The sequence below is a fragment of the Gekko japonicus genome, unplaced genomic scaffold (genome assembly GCF_001447785.1).
Source record: "Gekko japonicus isolate JY-2015 unplaced genomic scaffold, Gekko_japonicus_V1.1 scaffold1, whole genome shotgun sequence".
In the NCBI taxonomy this organism is placed as follows: domain Eukaryota; kingdom Metazoa; phylum Chordata; class Lepidosauria; order Squamata; family Gekkonidae; genus Gekko; species Gekko japonicus.
The window spans coordinates 1,930,716-1,954,955 of record NW_015164181.1 but is presented as its reverse complement, the minus strand read 5'-3'; the positions used below and the strand labels follow the sequence as shown (position 1 = coordinate 1,954,955).

Here is a 24,240-nt window from a genome sequence, read left to right as displayed (position 1 = left end):
GAGTATAAAGTGCAATGCATAGAAGCCAAGACATCACTGGCACTTGAGTAAACCCTTTACAATAATTTTATGAATAGATGAGAAATTAACATTAGGCAACTATTTTCAACTAGCTTCAAAGTTAACCTCTTCAGAGTTATGGGATTTGTCACCACATACACACACATGCGCAACTGCTGAGTGTGCTGTGTCCAAAAGTTTAAAATGAGCAAATTAAAAAGACAGAACCTTTCAAACGACTATGTTTTTTGACTGGTTACAATAATGAAGTCCCAGCACTATCACTTCCTAATGAGTCAACAGATCTAGCCTTTGAAGTCGTCTGGTTTTAATATGTTACGTTGTTAAACTCTGATCCCTGGCATGAAATTAAAAAGACCAGGTTCAGAAAATATCAAAGAAAGACACATTCTGCTATGGAAATACCTCACGTTGAACAATAGGTGAATTAAGCAAAAACTACTACCAAAGATTGGATTATCTGAATAATTAGTTGATGATTGTCATCCCCAGCAAGCAACAAGAGGGGGTTAGTTTCATCAGCAAGTTGATGAAAATGGCCAAACATTAGCTCTGGTGTTCTTGTTCACTCTCAAAAGTCAAACAAAAATAAAATAAAATAAATTCTGGCATTGTAAGAGCCGGAGAGCAGTCTTCTTGCGTCGCTTCAGGATTTTCCTCATTTTTAGAATCTGGCAAGGAAATAAAATGTGGTGCCCCCGTGAAAGGGATGCATGCCAGGCACTGGAGATACAATAAGACAGGTCAGGTTTTCATAGCCAAATATGCTGTCCTGCATATATTACATGCAGAAAGATCTTGTATCATGGTGGGGGAAATAGGCACTGGGAAATCAAACGCAATGTCTCTGAAGGAAGCCTTGCTAGGCGGTGTCAACCTGAGCCTCCACAGTCAGGAAGACAACGGACAGAGCCTTCCAGAGTCTCCCTGATTTAAAACAGAGACACTACGGGGCCAACTCTGGCAGAAGATCCTGGGGGGGGGGGGGAGGGGATGGAGCCGAGAGTTCCAAGAAGGTGCTAATGAACAACATGTGGTTTCCCTACTGTCCATTGGTATTGACTACCGGTATACATTTAATCCACAGGATTTTGTAAACTGTTTTTCAGAATTTTAATACAACAAAAAGAGACAAAATATCAGTAAATAATTAAAACACAATCCAGTTTTAAGCCAAAACATGTTCATAAGAGCAGCAGAAAAATAAAAAACAGGCCAGACAATCAGTAGCAAAAGATTATCTCCCCCCGCTTTGGACTGCCTGAACAGGTGGAGCCAAAAATGAACTTTATGAGAAGAAGTTACTCCTAAGCACTAGGGACACCACCAAGAAGGTCCTGCTATATATTGAGGTCACCCTCTCAGACAGAACCTGAAGCAGGAGATCTCCAGCCGATTGGTACTCACTGGGAGGTACATAAGGCAAGCCTCGACAATTTTCTTTGCCCTGAGGAGCTAGTCTAAAAATTTAGGAGCCGGACTCATTTTTCAGCCTTCCGGTATTGTGTTTAATGGCCATATTTTTTAATAATTGCTACCACAAAACCTAATTCTAAATTCTTCACTGTTCCTCATAATTTTATTAAAGCTAGGACAAAAGTGCTGGTCTGTAAAAATAAATATGGGGTCACCCTAGCTGTCATCACAACAAAAAGCTTCAATCCTCAGCAAACCTCTCCACAGTTTCTCATCATTTCATTGTCGCGTTAAACAAGAGCCATTTAATACTGGAGTCAGCGCAGAAAGCAACTGCTTAAGAAATTAATTCCTCTACCACCACTGAATGGTGTAAACTTAACAGACAACTTTATAATTAAAAAAACCCACAATGCACATGCATTTTATGTGGCATGACAGAACATATTCTGATGTGGTATGATAAACTTTGTACTTCTACTGAGGCTCGATGAGAGACACTGCAATAAAAGTAATGCCACAATGAAATTTCTGGGCACCGTGGTAAATTGGTACCTGGGATTTGTCAAGCCATGACATAAGGGATGGCCTTCCAAGGCAGACAATACACACCAGTCGACATTCTCCACACATCTGGAAACTGCTCAGTTTCTGGTCCACTGCAACACACAAACTTGTTCTCATGCAACCCCTCTTCCCCCAGTAATTGTTTATTTACAAGAACCCAGCCACATGTCAGGTAATAAGAACATAAGAAGAGCCCTGCTGGATCAGACCAGAAATCCATCTAGTCCAGCATCCAGTGGCCAACCAGTTGCTCCAGAGGGCCAACAACAGGGCACAGAGGCCGAAGCCTTGCCCTGATGTTGCCTCCTGGCATTTGGGTTCAGAGGCTGACTGTCTCTGAACGCAGAGGTTCCCCTCAGTCACCATGGCAAGTAGCTACTGATAGACCTATCCTCCATGAACATGTTTAATCCCCTTTTAAAGCTGTCTGTGCCTGTGGCCACCACTACATCCTCTGGCTGCAAATTCCACATTTTAAGCACTCACTCTATAAAGAAGTATTTCCTCTTGTGGCAGTCCTGAATCTACTGCTCATCAGCTTCACTAGATGGCCTCAAGCTCTAGTGCACTGGTTCCCAAAGTGGGCAATACCGCCCCCTGGGGGGCACTGGAACGATCCAGGTGGGCGGTAGGAGCCTTGGGTGCAATTGGGGGGCGTTGAATAAAAATAAGGGGGCAGTGGAAGCATAAAGAAAGAAGAGTCCAGAACCTATCTAAAGCAGCCCTTTCCTGCCTTCTCCTGGTCTTCCCTGGGATCAGGGAGGGAGGTGGAGCCAATCCCCACAGCCAATCACAGCCATGCATTTGTAAATGCATAAGACTGGTGTTGCTGCTGGGCTATTGTGTGGTGGCTGCTGCTGGCCTCTGGCTTCAGGCCAACAGCATCTTTCTTTACTTACAACAACATCTTTCTTTACTAGGTGCAAATTTGTCACTGCATCTTTTTGTCCACTTCTTGAAGGTAGATTTCCAGGGGGGCACTGAGTTATTATATTTTTTTAAGGGGGCGGTAGACCAAATACGTTTGGGAACCTCTGCTCTAGTGTTTTGGGAGAGGGAGAAATAGTTCCTTTGAGGACTGCAGATCTACAACTGAAGTGACCAGGATTTGCCAAACCAAAGGTAGGCAGTGGGCCAGCAATAAATAAGCTCTTCCCTTCTGTTTTACTGGTGTAAAATTAAGCTACAGCCCTCTGGGCTACAATATATTTTTAGTAGCTTTATTGATTACAGGTTACTATTGGAGCTGCCTTGAACACCCGATTGGGCAGAATACACCTTTCAAAAACAAATACATGCTGTCATCGTGTTGAACAGGTTGCTTATCCCAATTTAGCAAAAATTTCATATCCCCGCTACCCAAGATGACTTCCTAGTGTATCAGGATTTCTTTTTGAAGAAGAAAAGTCATGCTTTGTAAACACACACTGACAAGTACCCATAAAAACGTGTAGCAGGTCATGCAGTGAACTCAGAAGATGTAGCTCTCTTTCAAAAACAGACCAATCCAAAGCAGGGTGTGTGTGGGGGGACCCAAAAAGCCCTAGATTCTTGACTTTGATGCTGATAATCGGAAATATTTTATTACTAGTATCCAGGTAGGCCTGAAGTAAAGGCATGAACAGCAGAAGGATCAGGAGAGTTTCATTTCCTCTTGCAACCGGCTTCAGAAAGGGCAGAACTGCCTCCGCTTCCTCTTCCGAACTCAAATCACAAGGTGATCTGGGCATGCTTAAGGCCCTTCACGCTCAGAGCAGAGGGGAGAATAAGAAAGCGTTTCTGCCCTCAGAGAAGACTGCTGGAAACTGGGGAAAGGCACCTGTGGCATTCTTTGCCCTTGCCCAGTAATGATGCCACGGATGTTTGCGCACATAAAGCTCTCAGTCCCAGTTCAGGGAAACGGCAGGATAAGAGTATAGCACGTAAAATCAATCTAGAGAGAGAGAGTTAACAACAGCCTGGAGAGGAAAAATGTCTTGTCCTTTTAATAGATGTTTCATGAGATGTTATTTATCAGGTGTTATTTACCTCCATGCCAGGTAATGTTATTTACATCCATGGCATGAAAAAATGTCAGCTGCCCCACATTAAGAGACAAGACACTTTTCTCCAGGCCTGTTGGCAACCCTAGAGAATGAGACCCGCCCAGTTAAGATCACCAGAAGTGGCCCTTCTCTTCCCCTAGCTCCCTACCCCAACCCTGCCCAAGGAGGCTTATCAGGTTAAACACTACTAAGCTGCAACAAATATCTGAAGATGTTCGACCAGACAGATCATAGAAGCAGCAAAACCTGCCCATTCCAAGACCTAGTAAAGGATTCCACATACTTGGGGGGCTTCTCGGATATGCAGGTAAATTATGAGTTCACATATTATGCTAGGGGACCAAAAACACCCCAAAACAGGGCTGCCAACCACCAGGTGGCTCCTGGAGATCTCCTGCTATTACAATTGATCTCCAGACTACCAATTTCAGTTCCCCTGGAGAAAATGGCTGCTTTGAAGGATGGACTCCAGAGGTCATTAAGGGGAGATCGCGGGGGATTGCAGTTCCCCCGGGTGAGGTACAGGGGGCGGGGCACATGACGAAGCCCCGCCCCCCGCTTCCGGCCGCCCCGCTTCCGGCCCTCATTCAGCCAGGAGGAGGCAGGAGAAGAGGGAGGGTAAGTTGCTTCCTCCCTGCCTCTCCCCACCCCTGCCTGCCTGGGGCCAGGGAGGGCCTTCGCGGGGCTTCCTTGCACTCCCGCTGGCCTTGCAGGTCCACCGCTGGGCCCCTCATGGGGCTCGGCAGTGGAGCTGCAAGACCAGCGGCGGCCAGGACCGTTGGGGGCAGGGTGTGTGGCCTTATGACACACTTCCGGTGATGTCAGGGGGTGTGGCATATGTTAATGAGTTATGCTAATGAGTTCCCCTAGCTCTTTTTCTACGAAACGACCCCTGATGGACTCTATGGCATTATACCCTGCTGAGGAGGTCCCTCCCCAAACCCCACCCTCCCCAGGCTGCACCCCAAAATCTCCAGGTATTTCCCAACCCAGAGCTGGCAACCCTACCCCAAAACAGCCTGATGAGCTCTGAATGTGCTCCAAGATGCATCAATTGTTAAGAGCAAGTAAGAGTCAACTCAAAGGGGGGGGGGCACAGAAGGCAATGAGGAAACTGACCTGCTTAAACCCTTTGGAGAATCCTGGAGTGGGCGATCTGGGTGTATGCATGGAGGGTATTTCCACACTGCTCACTTCCACCTCCCCTTCTGGAACTACATGTGGGCCTCTAGCTACTACACAACTGAGTGCTTATCAGCAGGGCAGAAAACCCAACTGCAGGTCCAGGCTTCTGCATACGCACTGAGACCTTCTCAAATGCCCAAGCAGTTTATAATACCCACAAGTGAATGGGAATTTGTGATGAGATGGCTTCCTAATCCCCCTGCCCCTGAAAAATGGGCTTCCCCACTCAGATAAACACACAGGGGGGGGGGGGGGGGGGGGGGGGATTTAAGATCTGAGTAAAGCATTAATATCGAGTCATGTACCCATGTAGTACCAATTTTTACATTAATCTCTTTTTAAAAATTAGTATGGAATTATGTAATACAGAACTGTGCTCAATATAAAATAAGTCAAAAATTATTCATTTTAGGAACTGACCTCCATGGAATGGGATGGTGGGGTCTGAGACTGTTTACAGCTGCCAGTCCAGAGGAGCACACACCTTTAAGACTCTCTGCTCCATGCTTGCTTTCTGGCGCACTCGCCCTTTTAATAGCATGCATGAACCCTGGGTGCCCCAGGCGCCAGAGTTCTGTTGACAATAGGGTGGGAAGTTCTTGACGTTTGCTACATCCAGAAATATATTTGCTGGAGGGCTGCGGTGTACTAGCGTGTGCCTCAGACTGTCAAATGGGTTGCATTTTCAAATACCTGAAACAACTACTAATTTATTATCAGGTTTTAAACCCCCCCTTGCCCATCCCCCCCCCCCAAATCAACAGACCAGGCAGGCCAGTTTTGTTTGGTGAATAGTAGGAGTTACAACATCTCAAACAGCAAAACTCAAGGCTCCAAAAAAAAAAAGAAGCTTATTAAAAGTAAAAAAAGTGTTATTTCCAACCCTACATTAATTGCTAATTCATCTTATGCGTTTTTATAAGTTTAGCACCACTCTAATCAGCCTGCTCAAGTTTTTATTTTCTTTTGTATGAATGAAAAGCTCTGTAAAGGTGCTGAAAAGAAGCTTATATTACTGATATTTGTCCTTTGGAAAACTGGGAGACACTTTCACGAATCCACAGAAACCAGTAAGATTACTTCCAGGTTGTTTCCAAGCACACTTCAAATTATAGGTTTTGATTTCTGAAGGCCTAACTTTGGCTCATGATCTCAATCTAGCTAAGCCTTGGGAAAAAATGTATAGCTTATATGCACCGATACAAATAATACAGCTCTTTATTCAATAGATTTTTATCCTCCGAGAAAGTAAAGGTGGTATACCGTGCTCTCTTGTGTTTTACCCGCACAACCACCCTGTGAAGTAGGTCAGACAGAGAGAGAGAGAGTGAGCCAAAGTCTCCCACTGAGCTTGATGACAGAGAAAGAATTTGAACTTGGGTCTCCCTGAGTTGTTTATTATTATTATTATTATTATTATTATTATTATTATTATTATTATTATTATTATTATTGATAATAATAATAACTAGATTTCTGAATCGCCCATCCCTTCCACCGCAGGGCTCTGGGCTACGTACAACAATGAATAAAAATATCACTATAAAAATAAAATAAATTAATGCCAGTAGATAAATTAAAACTGCAGATGGCGAACTAAACCCACCCCCCATTCCAGACTGCCCAGCCACCTCACGGGTTGAGGAGAAGGGGGGACAAAATGATCTGGAAAGCATATGACTAATTACTATATTTGATGAACTATAAAGAGGCTCCCCATTCTGAGATGCAAAACTCTCTCATTTGTACATATTTACGCGAGACAGTTTTCATCCTTCCAACTCAGCTAAGTTATGCCTATTTTAAGCAGTCTAAATGTGTGTTTACAAGAGGAAGCAGAGCCAATCTGCCTTTAATTGGTCTCAAAATCAACTAAATAAAGCCTTACACTTTTTTTTTTTAAAGGAGGCATGATTACTTTCTCCGCAGGGGCATCAGATATTGCAAACACCCCCAGGGGAGCGGGACTGTACAAAAACGACATATCTATTGCTGCACCAGTCAATCCAATGCTGCTGGTTGTTCACAGCTGAAGGCAGCTACGGCAATTGTTATTGAGGGCTCTTACTCGAGATCAATAATGGTGAGCCAATGCCACTGAAAGATGGCTTGTCCACCCACCTTCTACAGGACACAGCTGCAGGAGAATTTGAGGTATGTTCTAAGATGCTCACACAACCAGAGTCCCGTATGAATGAAACACTGGAAGGTACTATGGGCCAATAAAATCACAGAAGGGGTGTGTGTGTGTGCGCGCGCAATTTAAAGGCTAGCCTGATAGCGCTAGATCTCAGAGGCTAAGCAGGATTGGCCTGGCTAGTACTTAGATGGGAGACCACCAAGGAAGTCCAGGAGCACTATGCAGGGGCAGGCAATGGCAAACCACCTCTGAACATCTCTTGACTTGAAAACAATATGGGGTTGCCATATGTGGGCTTGACAGCACTTTCCACCACAACAAGAAGAAGAAAGCAGCACCGAAAAATCCCTGACTTAGGAGCACTTATTTTGGTTTAAAGAGCATGGATAGCTTGAAGACTGGTGAGGGGGGAGGAGGGGAGAGAGAGAATGAGATCATGCTCCAAGCATAGAGTTATGCATCGTTTCAGGTCAGCCACCACATGCCGAGGACTGTGCACATGCCTCGCCTGCTGGAACCGTCCATTTTATCAGCATTCAGAGAGATCAAGGCCGTGCTTCTCTGTATGAGGGGGGGGGGCAGCCTCCAAGCTCCTGACAAAATCCAAAGCACAGTCTTTCCTCCTTTTAAACCTCTTGGTCCCTGAGAAAACTGCCAAACTGTGATGGCAAAAAAAAAAAGGTCTAAGAGGCGAAGAGCAAACACAGATTTTTTAAAAAAAAGTTTCTTGGTTTGTACAATCTAAAAAGCTCGTCTTTCGATTAAAAAATTCACCACAGACAGGACCCAGTTTTTGCCATGATGTGCGTGTACAGATGCAACGTTGCTTCTGTTCTCAGATTAAGCACTATGCTAGGCATGACCATAACAGCAACAAAAGCTAACTGGAGATCCCCTTTTAACCACTACTTGAAACTGTGCTACAAAGTTGGTTTCATATCCTGGTGAGCCTCAACCACAGCCTTTGCCGTGCTCTTAATGGAGTGCTTCACCACAGTAATAGGTTGGTTGGGAAATGGCGGGAGGTGGGTAGGGATTGGCATTTGGGAACCAGTGTGGATAATGGGGGGGGGGGCGCTAGCCCAGTGGCAGAACATCTCCTTGGCACGCAGAAGGTCCCAAGTTCAATCCCCGACATCTACAGTTAAAAGTAGCTCTCTGCCTGAGATTCTGGTCAGTTAAGAGGATACTACTCTTGACAGGCCAGAGGTCTCATTCAGTAAAAGGCAGCCCCAGGTGTTCAAGAAAGCCCATTAGAACTTCAGAGACCCAAGTTCAAATCACCACTCAGACATAAAAATTTGTCTGATGACCCTGGGGTTAGTCTCTTTCTCTCAGATTAGTCTACCTCACGCATTTATTTCTTGACTTGATTTACAGGCTACCTTCCGCAAGGAGACTCAAGGCTAATTTACGGGATGTAAAACAGTGCAGACAGACAGCATAAGACAGCATACCCATGATCAATGTTCCCACTAAGCTGTGGAGTCCTGTGAGCAAAAATTCTACTTTGTGAGCTACTGGCATTAAAGTTGTGAGCAGATGATTTGGCTACTCCATAAATTAGTTTGCTCTGGAGCCCTCCTTCCTGAGCTAAGACAAAAATGTGTGAGCCGGAGGCTAAAAAACTGCGAGCTAGCTCACACTAACTCAGCTTAGAGGGAACACTGCCCATGATGATCATTGTAGTGGCCCCTGGGCCATGATTCACCCCTCTTGGCTCTGACATGACCCTTTTCATCTGTTTGCTAAGACAATTTTAGATTGTATTTCATGGTGCCATCTCAGTGGCTGTGGGGTACCTTCAGGACTCTTAGCATTTGCCATTGCCACACACACAAAGCAAACAGTGCATCACAGAAATGTATCCCCCCCCACACACACACACACACTCCTGTGACTCTGAAATGCAGGAGGAATTGGTCATCATAGTGGATATAGGTTCAGCTGTCTCCCGCAATCTATCCACTGTCATTAATCATCCTGTAGTGTCAGTGTCCTGACCTGGATAGCCCAGGCTAGTTATCAGATCTCAGAAGCTAAGCTGGGTCTGCCCTGGTCAATATTAGCATGAGAAACTACCAGGGTCATAGCATGGAGGCACACAATGACACAGCACCTCTGAACGTCTCTTGCCATGGAAACCCCATGGGGTCACCATAAGTGGGCTGCGATGACGTCCCCCAAAAAAGTGTTGAGTGCCCTGCTGGATTAGACTGAAAGACCGCCTCCAGAATTCTGTTTTGCTCCCAGGAAGCCCATGAGGAAGACACAAAGGCAATTGCCCTCATTCTTCAGCAACTGGTCTTTAGAGGTACACTGCTTCTGAATCGGGAGGGTGTATTTAGACATCAAGGCTAATAGCCATTGATAGACCTAACCCGCATGAATAAAAGCCATGTAAAAACTCTGTGGCCATGACATCATCCTATGAAGGGAAATTGAATAAGCTTCCAAAGACCATGTGCACATGCACATACACACACAAAGTCACAGTCTGCAAACTGAAGTTCTAGAGGCCTAAATGTCTGACACCATAATACTTGGGTATCTTCTGTGAGAATGCCAAAGATCTGCAACAGATGCCAAGCACTTCCAATGATTTATCACAAATTTGCTTCTACCTAGAGAAAATTCAGATTTACAGTTTATACTGCCATAGTCCTATTCCAGATCCCAGCTGCATGTTTGCGTAAGGGTAGATCTGCCTGTCCAACAATAAAAACCCTCAGGGTTTTTTTATCATTAACTTTTTTATTAAGTTTTCTGATAAGTCTTTACAACATCAAAATAACAGTAATATTCAAGATTTCCAAGTACGGTAGAGAGTATTACAAAGACAGGTATCAATACAACTTTTGAAAATGATAGAACAATAGAGAGAGAAGGTTTTATTGTATTTAGCCATAGGCCATTACAAACCACAGTAGGTTACTTGTTTAAAAACTATCTAAAAAGTACTAAGTTTAGAAGTGCATTAGGGTAATTCTGTTACAACGCGTAACTCAGTGGTACACAACCAGTGTAATGCAGGTATATTTAGTGTGGGGAACATGTTATCTAAATGTAGAGAAAAACCCTCAGTTTTAACCACAGCTGCATGGATTCTTTTTTCTCTGCCACAAACATCACATTTTGCCTTGTCACTGTTAACAAAATAACATAGTCAAGCCTCTATTGAATATAAGCCATAAGGATTACTTAAAGCTGACTGGGTGCAAAACGTCCAGCCAAAAAAATGAAAACAGAAACAAGCTAGTTTTCCTGATTAACAAAAATACCTATCAGTTTTTCCACACTTCATTTTGGCAAAGAACAAAAGCACAGTATTATTTCTTTTTTTACAAAGTCCACAGAATCTTTGGAGTCATGCCTGCCAAGGAAAACACCTACTACGAATTTAGTAATGGCCTAACTAAACATAAATTATAAGGCCAGACATTTTAAAAGGGGGGAAAAATTGATTTATTGTCACACTGGAGACATGGCGGGATAGAAGTGTAATTTCATTTTTCCATATATTCATCAACACTGCAAATGCGTTAATTCCAAAAGAATCCAAAAAAATAAAAAAGTTACTCTAAGGCTTCTCTGCTTCTCACATGCCATTTAACTGACTGTAAATAAGCTCTCAATCGGCCAGTTTCATATGGGGGTGGGGGCTGTGGCTCACTGGCAGAGCATCTGCTTTGCATCCAGAAGGTCCCCGGTTCAATCCCCAGCATCTCCAGTTAAAAAGGAGTGGGCAGAGTCATGTCTGAAATGTCTACGGGTGCAAACAAGCCCCAGGGACCCCTGGAATGATATTGATGTATATGGAATTTATAGATATGCTTTATAACTTAAAGTTAAAGCATAAATACACTGGCTGTGTATTTATTTACTTCCATTAAAGCCCACCTTTCTCACTAAGACTCAAAGTGGATTACAAAATATAAAAACAATTCAATCAGACAGTATAAACCATCTGATAAACAGGACTAGGATTACGGGAGTAGAAAACAATGCAAACAGAAAACTGTCTAAGGCATGACCTACCATAAACAATACCCAAGTTGGAAAAGCCCTAGGCCCTGCAGTGCCAAAGCCTGAAATGTGTATGTTTAGCAGCAAGCAAAAGCTGCCACCTAAACCCTCAGGGCTGGCGCCACGGGATCTGAAATGTTTCTCCAGCCCCACGCACTGTTCTGTGCCTAGAACGGTTGGGAGAACGTTCCGATCTATGCATATCTTACTGGATCCCCCCCCGTTTTAAAACAAATACAGGCCAGACAAGATGAATTCCATTCCACGCACTACTCTAGCTCTCTCCACATATCTGAATATCTGTGGCAAGCCAGGCTGGTGTATACAGAGTGCTGGACTTAAGACTGGGGAGACAGAACTGGATTCCCTGATGTGCCGTGAAGCAAACTGGGTGGGCTTGGGCCACCCTCTGATCTGCTTCACAGGATCATGGTTACAAGGATAAAAAGCAAACTTTCAGCAGCATCCATAATTTACCATTTTTTTAAAAAAAAAAAGACATCTTGCCTAAAAACAAACCCATCACATCACACAGAAAAGGAATCAAATGACACATTTAATCACTAACATGGCACAACGTTTAGGAAGGTGCCCACTCTAAAAAAAAACAAACCCTATTCATGTAGCTTACCAGATGCCTCTTGGATAGCACACAGTACTAGGACCATGTGAGCTCACGTACGTTTTGGAAGGAACTTCCCTTCCGTTCAAGCTTTTCATTTCCTTCAGAGAACGTCCGGGGGGGGTCAGGAAGGGACCATCACAGTTCTCTAAGCATTAAGGTGCTCTGTTTTGAGAGCTCGTTTATTTAGCCTCCTGTCAACTCATAAGACTCCCGTTTTTCCCTACCAGTTAGAAGCCGCTTGTGCAGTCAGAGCGCACCTTCTGCTGGCTATGCTCACAGGCTCCCCTGTGTATTTTCAGAACTTGGCTGGATTTGGCCATCAGTGTCAGGAAAACAGATGCCGGGTGGGCACTAAAGGTCATTTCTCTCTCCTTTCTAAACATCATCAGCGGAACATTGTACACAGGATGAAATGAACTAGCTGGATGAGGGAATGAGATAAGTAATTAGTAATAAGGATTAGGCCTCCCCAGTCCGATCTGCCCTACAGATCCAGGGGCGCAGGGTCTTGGTGAGAGGCAGCTGAGGTTACTCAAGTCAGGGCCACTCTCAGAAAGTAGCACTAAGAAAAATAGAAATCGCTTGTGCCACTCAACCTAAATTACAACAGAATTGGACAGCCAATACTGAATAGTGGTTAGTGTCAGATGATGATCTGGGAGATCAAGGTTCAAATCACCACTCTGCCATGGAAGCTACCTCGGGTGACTTTGGGGCAGTCACACCTCAGAGGGTTGTTGTGAGGATAAAAGGAGAACGATATCAGTAGCTTTGAGTCCCCACAGGGCAGAAACCTGGGTTATAAATGAAGTAAACAATAAAGTAAATAAATAAACTGTAATACACAAAAACAGTGGGGCACAGATCCGGCCTGCAACAGTATCCTGAGCTGCAGGACAGATGTTGGTGACGGTGATATCTGCAGGGCAGCACGTCAGACATCACAACTGTCACTGGGATCTGGACACAGTAGAGCTTGGATGAGTGAAAGAGATACTGTCAGTCTGAAAAGGTTTGGCACGTGCAGTAAGTACCAAGTGGCTAGACTGTCCAGCTAGGACATGGGAGACTTGGTTTTGGAAGAGGAAGAGGAAGAAGAGGAAGAGGAAGAAGAAGAGGAGGAGGAGGAGGAGGAGGAGGAGGAGATTGGATTTATATCCTGCCCCTCACTACCAAAGGGAGTCTCAGGGCAGCTTAAAATCTCCTCTCCCTTCCCCTCGCAACAGAGAGAGCTCTCTCGAGAACTGCCCTTGAGAGAACAGCTCTGAAAGAACTTGTGACTGACCCAAGGTCACACCAGCAGCTGCATGTGGAAGAGTGGGGAATCAAACCCAGTTCTCCCAGATTAGTGGGTGTCCCTGGGCCATTCTCTCTCTCTCTCTCTCTCTCTCTCTCTCTCTCAGCCTAACCTGCGGTGTGAGGATAAAATGGAGAATATGAGAATAAAAGATTTCAACGAGAAGAAGAGGCTGGATTTATACCCCACCCTTCACTACTCAAAGGAGTCTCAGAGCAGTTTACAATCTCCTTTCCCTTCCCTCCCCCAACAGACACCCTGTGAGGTAGGTGAGGCTGAGAGAGCTCTTTTGAGGACTGCTCTTGAGAGAACAGCTCTGAGAGAACTTGTAACTGACCCAAGGTGATGCCAGCAGCTGCATATGGAGGAGTGAGGAAGCAAACCCAGTTCTCCCAGATTAGAGTCCACGCTCCTAACCACTACACCAAACTGGCTCTCTAGATTTCAAGAAATAAAAAGATTCCACACTTTAACTGTCCAAAGGACTGCTTGTGACATTTTCACCAGCAGATGGAACAGGGAACCACTGCAGCCATTTCTGGAATAGTGTTTCTGCCCGCCTCACCTTGGGGGATCGGCACTCTTTCAAGTAATCTAAGAAACTTGGAACAGGTCGAAGATCAGCCCACATTTGCAAAACGAGCAAGGAATGCTTCACTGGAGATCAATGGAGCCCCTAAGAAGCGACCCAGCTGGCAAAACAAAATGGCCTTTCTCAGTTCAAGGTTTTCCCTCCCCCAGATTTTAACACAGCATAAGTCATAGGCAGGCTTAATCCTAAAATGGCCACAACACCCTCCAACTAACCATGACATAAAAGTGACTAACTGCAGAGTGCTCAACACATTCTATCACCATCATGTAACAGAACCGAAAGGCACAATCCTAGAACGAAGGCAAGGGCTCGTCCATACCGGGGGGGGGGGGGGGGGGGAAACCACTTTTTTTCTCCACGTCCCACTACTGCAGGACGTACTTACGGGGGGGGGGATCCCTCTGAGTGTTCACTGTTTATTTATAACAGGGCGAAATCTCCCTAGAAATCCCATTGTTTTAACAATGGCACGAAGTCCTCTTTCGAACCAGTGACAAATCTGGTCGCTTGTCAGTACTACCAGCATAAAAGGCATGCAGGAAGGAAGTGATCGGCGCAGCTCAGCCATCACAGGAAGCCAGAAGGCATACCAGTTTTCATGACAGAACACCTGACAGCCCACATCAGACGGCCTTTAAAAGACAATCGATGCACAACACAGCCTTACACGCAGGCAGACCTTTGGGGCCATCAAGTACAGCCTGATCAGTGGTGGCTCTCCAGGGTCCCAGGCAGAAAAGGGGCTTTCCCTGCAGGCTGACATGTTTCTAGGTGGAAATACCAGGGGACCCAGACCTTCTGCGTGTAAAGCAGGTGCTTCACCACTTTGGTTACCAAACTCCAGGAATTATAACTGGTCTCCAGCCTACAGAGATCAGTCTCACCAGACAAACTGGCAGTTTCGAAGGGTGGAACCTCTGGCCCTGACCTGGATAGCCCAGGCAAGCCTGATCTCGTCAGATCTTGGAAGCTAAGCAGGGTCAACTCTGGCAAGTACCTGGATGGGAGACCTCCCTGAAATACCAGAGGCGGAACAGCGGGGGCAGGCTTTATTCAGCCACCTCTCTGACTATCCTCCAGGCCCCCAGTAGGGGTCAGTCACCAGAGGTCGCCATGACTTCCGGGTGCACACACACTCACACACGCACATATAAAAATACAAAGACAAAAAAACAAAAGTGAACCCTATGGCATCCCACCCCAGCTGAGCTCCCTCCTCAATGTCTGCCCCAACATCTCTTGGTATTTTCCAAGCTGGAGCTGGCAAACCTATCCACCTCTGAGCCATGGACTCTTCCCAGGGCCAAGGTTCACCTGGGTTATTGTCCACTACAAGTAATACTGAAGCAGAATAGTGGGGGAAGGCAGGAAAATCCAAACACACAAGACGGATGCAGTATGCCGTCCCCTGTGGCGTAGCAGTTGGAGTGTCAGACAAAGGTCTGGGAGACCTAGGCTCAATCCGGACTCTTCCAGAGAAGCTGGTTGGATGACCTCGGACCAGTCATTCTCCCTCAGCCCAACATACCTCAAACGGTTGCCATGAGGATAAAATAAAGGAGGAGAGAATGAGGAGGAGGAAACAGCTTCAGATCCCCACTAGAGAGAAAAGCTGGGCCTTAATATCTGAAATAACGTCCATTCCCTCTGCATTGGCCCTCACGGCATTTGCATCCCTCTGTGCATGAAGGAATTTAAAAAGAGGCAGGTCACGCTTTAGTGTATATAAACCAGCTATTGACTAGTTCTAGATAATACGAGGCTAGTTATTCCACAAATGACTAACCAGGGTGTTGTTTTCTTACATCCTCCCTAAGGCATCCTGCGTGGCCACTGCAAAACTACAGGATGCCCTAAAATTATTCATATTACAAAACTGGAAGTGAAACAAAGATTCTCATCAGCGGAGGCAATTCACACGGGAGACGTTTCACAATAGGCTGAATTAAGTCTTCCAAATCCACGATGAAATAACAGCCCCAGCACTCCTGTCGCCCACCTGCCAAAAAAGATCCTAGCTCAAGTGGAATGCCAGCTTGGTGAAAGCTCACTTGACAGGGTCGAGTAATTTTTCGTAACAATCATGATTCAACTTCTTCTTCTTCTTTTTGGAACAGTTGAGGGATGTAGCCTCTGGCTGCTATTTCTGACATCTATGTAGACATTAGGCCTAAAAGAGACATGAGGAATCAGATCTGCTCTGAGATTAAGGCCCAGAGTGAGAGAGAAATGAAATGTTTAATTTTAAAGGGTTTTTATTTATTTATTTTTTACATTAATCTGGTGCCTGCAATGTTAGGTAGCATCTCACGCCACCCTTGTTTCCTGTCTCCAAAATGGGCCCAAAAGGCATCGAAGTGTGGAGATGCAAGTCATTGGGGTCTGTGAAACGTAGCAGTGATTCTCTAACAGGAGCTTAGTTTCAAGGATGTTGCCTTCTTCCTACTAAGGGCAGCTGGTCCCCAATACAAAGCCCTCTGTGGCAGCTGCTCACACGGCCTTCGTTCTGGGGACTTCCTGATCTTGAGGCAGGCAGCTGGAAATATGACAGGCCAAACCATGAGATAGAAATGTGCGACGAGCCTCAGGAAGGGAACTTAACTTTATCAGGTCTGTCGCTTTCGTCTCCAAAGGATCCTGAGCAGTGCAGCTCCGTGCCCTTAACGACTACTGACAGTTTGGCGGAAGAGGGCCACCGCCCCAGGGGCTCTTCTAAACACTAGTTTACTTGCAACAGATTCAGAGAAGGCTCCGGGGGCATTTTTGGTCAGCAGGACGCAAGAAACCAAGAGCCAAGACAGACACTTAGCTAGTCACTGGTGGCAAGATCCTACCAGGGAGACGCATGTGAGCTACTCCCTGCTTTGGCTGCACACTGTACAGAGATCGCTGTCGAGAGAGCCACGAGACCAGAACCCTGGCATTGCTCTGCATGGGAAGGGCTATGTGCAGTCCACATTGGGATCACCTAATTCATTAGCATACTGGGCTACAACCATGTCCCCCTCTCTAACAAAGCCTCAAATAGGCTGCCTTTACGTCTATGACGATTTTTTTCCTTCTTCACAAAACACATCTGTGTCTGTGCATTTTGAGATGGATGATCTCTACCAACTGGTAGGTCAGAAAGCATTCATTGGAGATCCCCCCCCCCCAGAACACCCCCATCATGAATTTTTTTCAGTCCACCGGGCAGTTCATGGAAAGAACGGTTTGGGTTTTGGAAGAATCCCAGGTTTAGCCAGGCACGCTCCAAGCTTGCGGTGTCGGCAGCCACTGGAGTGGAGGGCAGAGGAGAGGCCAGGCCTCACAGAGGCTTCCCATTCGGGCAAGCGGCTCTTCCGCCACCTTCTTCGGCTATGCTGATGAGAACTTTCTGCCGTGCCTGTAATCACCTGAGAGGGCACAAGATGGCCCTGTCGGTTCTCGCTGCTTGAGTGGCGTCCTCTCTCCCTGCCTGCGGTAGCTACTTTGATCAAGCACACTGTAGCGCTTCCGAGGGACAATCCCCTCCCTTTCTTTGTCGGGCCCACTTTCATATTTAGTTCTTTAGAGAAGTGCAACACGGTACACGGCCCAACGCATGACAGTAAATGCAAAACCAGAAAAGGGGAACCTCCGTCACCAAGAAAGGTGGCAAGATTTTCTTAGATTGATCAAACAGGAGGGAAGCAGGGTCTCACCAGATCGAGAGTGCAGATGACATTACACTCAAAAACTGTGGGTGGGGTTTTGTGTCTCGTGAACCACAAAGCTCACTGGACTCATTTAGGGAACAGGAGACAGAAGGATGCACGGGTTTATTATGCAAAGAGACTTCAAGACAGTTGCTTTGTATGCATGCTAAAGACTACCGCCTTCCGTGCTTATATTACTGAGCAAGAGAACTGTGCAACTATAACCATCAATTCCCCTTTCATTCATCATATTTCTATCCTCTAAGGAACTCAGAATGGCATACATGGGTAAGTTATTCCTAGGGGGGGGGGGCAGGCCTCCTGCTGTAGTGGCAGACAGACAAGGAAGTGGTGAAATGGAGAAGGCTCTTCAGCATCGTGCCAATGCACTGCCTCACTCTGAGTGCCAAGCTGGAAGTGATGTCACCGCATCAGCACAACACTCCAGGATTCATCCAAAACTCTGTGGTTTGAACGCAGAATTTTGGGTGGATCCATTCTGAAGCAATGATGTTGCTTCCGGCTACGTACCAGGAGTTGCATCGGCACGGTGCTGAAGAACTTATCCCTGACCTCAAAAATTACCTTGTCGGGGTGCAGCCACGGCTGGCAGTCCAATTACCCCCCCCCTTGTTACCTCCTCAGCAACTCTGTTAGGTTGGACTGAGAGGCAGAATGAATTAATGTCTAGCCCAAGAACACCCAGAGATATTCATGGGCCAGGCAGAGAACCATTCCAAGGATTAGAGTGGTGTGACTATCCTTCAGCCCCTTGAAATGCCAATGTGCACAAACAGAGTTCAACGACCTATTCAGGGCACAAAGCCTCCATTACTGTGAGTGCCAACTTCCTGCAGAACTCACACGGGCTGTTACATTAGGGGCAGGGTAAACAGCAGCGCTCACGCCATCTCCTGCACCCCAACTTCTACATGTTCAGAAATACCACCTCACACAGGCTCATCGCTAACTCACAAGGAAGTGAGATAGGAAATGCAAGCCGTGCAGAGCTAGCTACCCAACAGACTTCATGTGCTGTTTGCATATGTTGACACCTTGTCGTTTAAGGTGACGGGGAGTTCCAATATTTGAAAATGGAAGACCATCTATTAGGGAACAGGGGCAAAGAGGGGGGGAGTTAATAAATGGGACCAATTAAGGATTCAGCTGGTATTTCTCTCCCTCCCCACTTTCAGCAGACAGTCTTTAAAAACAAGATACATACATTCTTCGACCACAGTGCACCCACAAATTCAGGAACTCTTACAGCCACTCCCACTTCTATGAGGAAACACCTCAATTTCTGCAGCAGGGAGTTAAGCTATCAAAACTATTAGCTTCTGTTGTGGGGACGGGGAAGGATAATTTATTTTAGGATACATCTTTCCCAGTGCCATAGATTATCTGTATCCTTCACCTGGAAAAAGAGCTTTTATTTTTTTTAAATCTTCTACAAATCCTCTTCCCTGAGCATTCCACAGAACTTCTACCAGATTACCTCCCAACAGCCCATCAACAAAAGTGGTCCATCTCACATTTTCCAAGCTTGTTTCTTCCTGCTTCTATCCAATACCTGCTTCACACAAGCAAGGACACGAAGCCAAGGAAACTTCCAATCACAAGGTCATGAGAAAAGTCATCTTCTTTTGAAGTTAAGCAATTTTGAACTCCAGCTCAGACCTTGGCCTGCATCTCAAGGACCAAACATGTATGCCTCAGCAAAAAGACCTATGAGAGCCCCCCCCCCAAAAAAAAACAACAACAACAGGACAGGCAGTTTGTGTTCAGGTTTGAAAAGACACTCACAGCCCCATCCTAAGCGAAGTTACACCCATTTAAGTCCATTTAAGTCAGTGGGCTTTGAAAGGGTGTGACCCTGTGTAGGTTTTCACTGCTAGTCAACCATCTCTGCATCCGGAATGGTGAAGCAATTCCAACCAACCTTCCCGCTGTTTATTCTGTAGCCTCAGCACCACCGCATGGAGGAGCCCATCAACTGTAGCTTCCAGCCATGAAACTGAGATTGCAATCTTATATCATGCAATAAAGATAATGCGATGAGGTAATTTTGGCCGTGGCCTCACCACCCCACGTTTCCAAACGGCTGCGGGAGCTTGGTACAGTTCCAGAACTGCAGCAGCTAGATATCCAGTTTCCTGGGTGTTAGTCACCCCCAGATGGTGGTCAACCATGGCATGCATCCTCAGAGTGGCATGTCGTAAAGTGCTACACTGAACCCAGGAAGCTGTCCTGTACTGAGTCTATAACAGTCAGTCTTGTTTGCTCTGGCTGGGAGCGGTCCTCCACGATTTCAGGTAAAGGTCTTTCATATCACATTACCTGATCCTTTACAGTGGAGATGCCAGGGACTGAACCTGGGACCTTCTGCTTGCAAAGCAGATGCTCTACTACTGAGCCACAGCCCTTCCCCAGCACTGTTCCGAAAGGACTCTAGCTACAGTCAAGTAAAACACTTGGATTTAAATGGATGCAGAAAGCTAGATGACTACAGAGAAGATGCCTAGACCAGTATTTCCCAACTTGTGGGTCCTGACCCCAAAGCAGGGTGTGAAGCCTGTGAAAATGGGTCCCAGGCTTTTACAGTCTTAATTATTTGTGCATGGTGTCTCTTCTTTCAGTGGGTCGCCAGATCCCCAAATGGTTGGGAACCATTGGTCTACACAAAATATTAGGCAGATCACTCAATTTGTGAGACGGTAACAATTTGTTACAATTCAAACGGCATCAGTGCAAGGCTTACAAAAAAAAAAGCTATAGAGTCCCAACTTCCCCAACTCAAGCCATTCCAAACTCTAGATCAGAGCTACCCCACTCCCCATCTACAGCATACATCTGAAATATGAGAACCTTGAGTTTGTTTCTGGAACAAAACCTGCAGGCTCATTTATATGAAAGGCTGTTGGCAATTGTGAGAAAGAACATTGCAACTCACCTCTGGAGTGTTTTTCTTGAACTCGCGGCTTTGTTCAATGAGCTTCTTTCTTGATTGTTCACTTTCATCTTGTCGATTTGCCAACACTGTCGCCGTGGCATCAAGCTCCCTCTATCCGAAAGAAAAAGAGAAAAAGAAAAATTACAATTTGAGCCATGATTGGATCCTTTAAAACAATACAAACAGAAGCAGCATGCTTTCACCGACGGTCTGTTAATTAACTAGAACCTCCTTATAAAAGTATTCTATAGTCTCTATTGCTGTCTTAAAATCCCCCCAATTGGCCTTTCGTCAGTCAGAGTCCTCTCCACCGTCTGCTCTTTCCTCAGTGAGGTCAATTCAGATGTGGAGAACAAGGAAATTAACCCATGTCTTGATAGTGCACAAATCCGTAAAAGCACTGAATGAGAATGGCTGCTTTGACACAAACTTTTGACATTGTGAACCATAATACACAGCAAATTGCTGAGTCCTTTGACTCAGTGATTCAGGATCCAGATAAATGTCTCTGTTAAGAGCACCTGTGTGATTTTTTTCGCCCTTTCCCACCTACAACAACTTGTTCTCCCAAGAGCAGCAGCGTGCATGCGCCTATACACACACCCCAACAGATGGCTGTTCAACCCATCAACAAGGCATAGAGCCACTTCCCTTTTCTTGTCAACAAACAGGTTTGCACCAACGGAGCTGCGAGCCTCTCCCGATACAGGATGACAATCTCCCGGTCCCTGCTAACATCTCGGCTGCATGTAAGTGCAACTATTGCAAGGAGCTAAATCTACAAATCCTGCAGACTGGCCCCACCCGAGAAGCATGTCCTCACCTAAAGGAACGTATCTACCTGGGTTGCTTTTCAATGAGCGACTAATCCAAGCAAAGACTTCAAAAGACCGGTTCTTCTGATGACGCTGGTGCTGGACCATGGAAAACTCTCCATCAGCTTTGACTGTGTCAGTTGCTGTTTACCAGCAAGCCTATTAACAAGGAAAGGGGCTCCAACTATATGGAGTAGATATGAAACTGACCACTGGTCCATCTCCTGTGCAGCCCAGCAGCAGTATTACAGTCTTCCCTGTTATTTATTTCAAGCCTTTCTATCCTGCATCTCCAATTCTGTTCCAGGCGACTTCCAAAACCTCAAATACATACACTCAATACAGGGGTCATTTCGTAGAAAAGAGCTAGGGGGACTCATTAGCATAACTCATTAGCATATGCCACACCCCGACATCACCGGAAGTGTGTCCTCCCCACAGCCGGCGGCGACCTCCAGCGGGCACCAGCAGGGAGCTCCAGGCCCTGCCCTCCCGCACCTCACCCGGGGGGATGGCGTCCCCCCGCGTCCCCCCCCAAATGACCTCTGACTCAATATATAACCCTGCAGCAACATAAAACCACAGCACAGTAATACTGCAAGACTAGAAAAACAGCAGCACAGATCACTTTTCTAAAAACTTAAAACCAGCAGAGTATCTTGTACTACCTCTCATTAGAAGCTCCCCCCACCAAATTTTTAATATGGCGCAAAACTGAAACTGAAGGGTGGGTCCCAAGCAGGCCCGTCTCAAGAGACAGAGGGAAGCTTCTACCAGCTCAATGAGATCTGAGCTGAGCTTCTGTTTCCCTTCCTGTTGGCAGCCATTTAAGCTTGGCTGTAGCTAAAGAGGTCTTGGCCCTTGGCTCTGAGCCCATGGCTCACAGCCCAGGGCTCTGAGTAAGCTAGGCCACTGGATTCAGAACCAAAAAAATTGGACCTGTATTTCTGTCTTTGTCTCGGTTTTACTTTCTGTACTGCCTTGTAAGCTGCTCTAAGTCTCCACGGTGGACAAGAAATAAATAAATCCACCATTTGGGTGCCACCACCAAGACAACCTAGCCCTGGTAGCCTCCCACTTTGACTCCCACAGACGTGAACAGCTGGAACAAAATTTATGAGTTCAGTAGATGGTGAAGCTCAAACGAGAGCAGGAAGTCCTTCAAAGACCACCTAAGGTCTTATCTGGCCTCTACCCACTCTTTGAACTCTCCCCAGAAAACAAAGTCAGTGATATGTTCACAATGGTGAGCCCTAGTTAACCACCTGGAAGCAGTAGTGGATGGAGAATGACCAAACAGAGCAATTATCATCTTGTTCCACGTTTGCTGTCCTGGTGAAAAACCAGCCCAGAAGACCCTAGCATTTGGCCCACTCAGGGACTACTGTTGTCGCACGCTGAAAAATCTAGGAACGAATAATATTACAGGCATCCCCCGGTCGCCTCAGCCTATCTTCCGCCTGTATCTAATAGACTTCTGATACAGAGTGGCAGAGGCCTTGTACCAGCATCAGTTTTCCAGCTGTGTGGTGACCTATTTCTTCATCGCTTCACACAGGCTCGCTCATATCTCTGTTTATTCTCTTTAAGCACTAAATCCAAGTATGCGCTCCACATTCTCGTGAAGTCAATAGAAGTTGTGTTATGTACCTTTGGGGAGGATTCGCCTCTAGATTTTTCTTTACTTTTAATCGATTTGCTTTCATTGCAAATAAATCTGACATTCATGAGAAAAAACACCTCGCTGGAGTCAGGCAGAACAGACAGGACACAGGCTGGGGCCATCTTCTCCAATAACTCGGCCACAGTAACCTCTTTTCTGGCCTCCAAAATCCAGAGCCAGCCACCCATAGCAAAAACATAAAATAATCAACTCCCACATCAACTAAGACAGAGGCAGATTTTTCAGGTGGAAAGCATTTGAGGATTCAACTGAAATAAGCACCTTTACTTTTGCTTGCCACTAAGAGGCGAGCAACTGTCCAGTTAGGTGTCTTGCAGCTCCTCACAGAATTCACCAAAGTGCAATCAGCCAGAAGAAGACACAGGAGCAACGCAGACAGAGTAGACCAAGGATGGACTTAACTCTCTCCCCTTCCCAAGCAACTCTCCTCCACCTGCTTTACATGTGGTTAAGGGATACACTGGCAACAACATTCACTGCAATCAAGGCTAACCAGGGGCCCCACGTAACCAGGATCCTTAACCAAACTTTAATTAAGGGAAGCTGTTTCACCAAAACTATGGTAACAGTGCTAAGCTAGTTGGGGTTACGGCAAGAAAGGAGAGAACGCACCATCTATAGCCCATATACCTAACCTCTAGACTGCAGTTGAAAGATTTGCTTTGCCCTGTTACATGTGCAGTATCCACCAACGCCAGTGCTACTATGACAAGTTAAATGCAGGGCTGAGAACAACATTTCATTGCCAGAGCCACCAAAATCCCATTTCTAGGGTCACAGGCAACTGATTCAATGCAGTTATCCTAAATAATAATAATGATGATGATGGACATATGAATGGCACTCTGAAAGAGGAATGATTGAGACAAATGCAAGCCTTGCAGTTTTAGCATGCACTATGTATAGTGCGAGCCCAACGCCAACCCTCTGCAGCATCTTGGAAAGCCAGGGAAGTGGAGGAATAATAAAGAAACCCCATACAGTGAAGCCTTCAAGCAGGGAGCCCCATGGACCCCCAGGCATCTGAACTCCCCTAGGAATGATGATGGTGATAACTCAGCATTTGTACAGCACTTTAAAAAGCTTAACAAGCACTTGTGTCATCTGGCTGTAATCCTTACAACGATCTTGCATGGTAGGTCAATTGTATCATCCCCCACACACACTGAGAAAGAGGCCACCTAGCAAGTTCAC

The 24,240-nt window shown here is 45.9% G+C and overlaps 1 protein-coding gene across 2 annotated transcripts in view; it reads right to left on the bottom strand.

Moving 5' to 3' along the window:
* CUX1 (cut-like homeobox 1) overlaps window positions 1–20,654 on the bottom strand; it is a 238,095-nt gene extending 217,441 nt beyond the window's left edge. For both annotated transcript variants that reach the window (XM_015408030.1, XM_015408031.1), the window contains exon 1: window positions 20,548–20,654. The gene's annotated coding sequence lies outside the window, so the exon portion shown is untranslated. The remainder of the gene's footprint in view (window positions 1–20,547) is intronic.
* Window positions 20,655–24,240: the final 3,586 nt, after the last annotated feature.